This window comes from Stegodyphus dumicola, chromosome 5 (genome assembly GCF_044657685.1).
Source record: "Stegodyphus dumicola isolate Sdum_Otavi_A_Nest chromosome 5, ASM4465768v1".
NCBI lineage: Eukaryota > Metazoa > Arthropoda > Arachnida > Araneae > Eresidae > Stegodyphus > Stegodyphus dumicola.
The window spans coordinates 105,783,152-105,786,108 of record NC_140772.1 but is presented as its reverse complement, the minus strand read 5'-3'; the positions used below and the strand labels follow the sequence as shown (position 1 = coordinate 105,786,108).

The 2,957-nt window shown below is 32.4% G+C and overlaps 1 pseudogene; it reads left to right on the top strand.

Moving 5' to 3' along the window:
• The first annotated feature begins 378 nt into the window (after positions 1-378).
• LOC146997193 (protein lethal(2)essential for life pseudogene) lies at positions 379-1,573 on the top strand (annotated as a pseudogene).
• The last annotated feature ends 1,384 nt before the right edge of the window (positions 1,574-2,957 follow it).

Sequence of the window (2,957 nt, the reverse complement as noted above, 5' to 3'; positions counted from 1 at the left end):
CCTTTTGATTATGTGGGCTTTTATGAGTGTGGGCTTTTATCAGCGTGGGCTTTTATCAATGTGCACTTTCATCGCTGTGGGTATTTGTCGCTTTTGCAATTATCACAGTGGGCTTTTTTTTTTTTTTTTTTTTGTGGGCTTTTGTCTGGGAACCCGCGAGAACTATACGGCTTTTCATGAAGTTCGTTTCCCGCTAGTATAAAAGCGCTGCTCCCGATTCTTTCTTATGTTTTCAAGTTGTCATTTAGCATGAATAGTGACAACTGTTATTTTACTGTGCAGAAATATTTACTTAATAGAATTTGGCAACAAAGAAAGATTGATATCTAGCGCCACCTATCATTACGTCACAATAAAGTACCAGCGAATCATGTTTAATTTTTACCGTTTCAGTTTCGCCGTAATCTGACTCTTCGCCGGTTTAGATATTAACCCTTGCAACTAAGAATGAATTCTCTTCCCAATTTAGTCGCGTTACTTAATGGGAAAGATTGGTGGGATACATATGATTATCCTGCTCGTCTTATGGATCAAAATTTTGGTGTTGGACTAATAGACGAAGATCTGCTGCCTCCTCGGCGATATCGAGGTTATTATATTCGACCAAGAACACAGCAGTGCGTCGATTCATCTGGGCAGTCTGAAGTGAAGAGTGATGAGAGTAAATTTGAGATTATGCTTGATGTTAGTCAGTTTGAACCAGATGAAGTCGACCTGAAAATCGTAGATAATTACATTCAGATCCATGCTAAGCATGACGAAAAGGCCGATGCACATGGATTTATTTCCCGAGAATTTACACGGAAATACATGCTACCGGATGGAGTTGAGCCTGAAACCGTGAAATCTACTCTTAGTGAAAACGGTATTTTGAAAATAACAGCTCCGAAAAAGGTGGACAAACCACCTACCCGAGAACGTAAAGTTCCCATCATTTTGGAACAGGCTGCTGCTCTGGAGTGATTATTTTGAGCTGCTTTTTTGCTTCAGTACTTTTTTTAAATTTAAATTACAGCCATATTTTGAACTATACTAGAACAAGTGTGCTAGTCTTCGCATATGTGCTATTCTTTATGATTTGTATATTAATGCAAAAATATCATTCCATTGTTAAATTAGATTGAGTAAACTTGGTTTGACTTCAGGTATTGGTTAAATTTGAGAGTTTTTGTATTCGTGAATAAAACCAGTTTAACTTCAAATGTAGATTAAATTTGAAATTTTTTTGTTTTCATATTGATAGAATAAAAAAATATAATTTTTGCCTTTGAGGGATGAGTAAAGGGATAAGTGAATGACTTTTATTATGAAGTTGTAGTAATATCTAAATTGTGATAACTATACAGTGAATTGGATATGTATTTTAATAGAGTTCTAGCAGTTAAAAAGTATGTTGCAATATTTTCTTCTATCTTTAACTAAGCATCTTGATTTACAAGCACAGTTTTCATAGAATAACAATGAAATTGTAATATTAGTGTTTCACTCGATGAGTTTTCAACATTTGGTCTAAATGTTCACTTTGTTGATATGTAATTATTATGTTCATATTAAAATGTGGTCTGTTCCTTAAGACTTGTTTTTCATTCAACAGTTTTTTTGTATAATGCTAGTACATTCTGAAAATTTTCCTTATAATGCTAGTGCATTCTGAAAATTTTCATTAACTGTGCATCACAAGTAACACACTTAAATGTGGGAATTTTCATGCATTAATAAGAGTTAAGTTGGAGTTAACTTCACAGTTAAAAATGGAGTAACTGTTTATAATTATAAAAATAATACTTCTTTATAATTCTAATGTACTTATCCTTGAAATTGTTTGGTTAATGTAAATGTATATTTTTAAGGGGAAGAAGTATTTAATGTTTTTCTGCCAAAATGCTTACACGATTATTTGTATCTTTATCTAAATTTAATAATTTGGAGCAAAAAACCTTGATCATGCAACTAAATACAAATTCCGTAATCTCTTTACATTTATATTATCTGTTACAGATTTAACTTCAGATTATTTTATTTGCATTGAATAATTGATTACAGTATTTTCATCCCCCTTTTCTTTTATGCATGTAAATAATTGTTTTATAGGTGCTTGAAAAATTCTTGCTAACGAACCAATTTCAATTTTACTGCATAAGTTCTAATCCTGCTGTTTTAACTTTCTGTAGAGTTTGCTTTAACCATGATGGTTCATTACAGTGAAGTGTTAATTCACATTATCCTATTTGGAGGAATTCTAATATAGGTAAAATAAAAACTCCCTAAAATACTTCATAGTGTTTTTATTGATGATAAAGATTATTCTGTTATATAAAGTATTTAGTAACTAAAGAGGTCTGTTGAATAGCTCAGTAAGAAGTAAGTTAGGACTACTGAAAACAATACCTGTGACTCCCATTACAATGCATTCCTGCTAACAGATCGCCACTTGCCATATGTAGTAACTTTTTCATATTGCATCTTGATTAGCTATGCATTGATGTTCTTATGATTAAGGAGGAAAGAACATCAATCCAAGAATTTTCTATTGTCCAAACAGATGAATTTGGAGCTGCTGGATGTGAATACAGGCAGGTTAACTTATAATCCAACTTTATTATTGAACCTGATGCAGAAAGCCATACAAAAAATCTGAAATAAACATGAGCATAGTACTACAACCCCTGCCTCGTTGAATTCACGAGCCAGATTGTATGAAAAGATATTTTCAGCAGTTTTTGTGCCTGCCATGTAATTTGAAATGGCTCTGTGAAATCTGTTTTGTATTTATTATAAATTTAATAAAATAGTCATTATCTTTAAGCTTATCACCATCTAATTAGATTTTGCACCACTGCTCATGTTTGGTGCGAAGTGGTACCTCATCCACTTAGTTTATTCATTTCCTATTTGCTTGAAAGGTCTTTAATTTTTTTCATAGATGGTCCTCAGAAGTAGTTAATTTCAATGTGCAG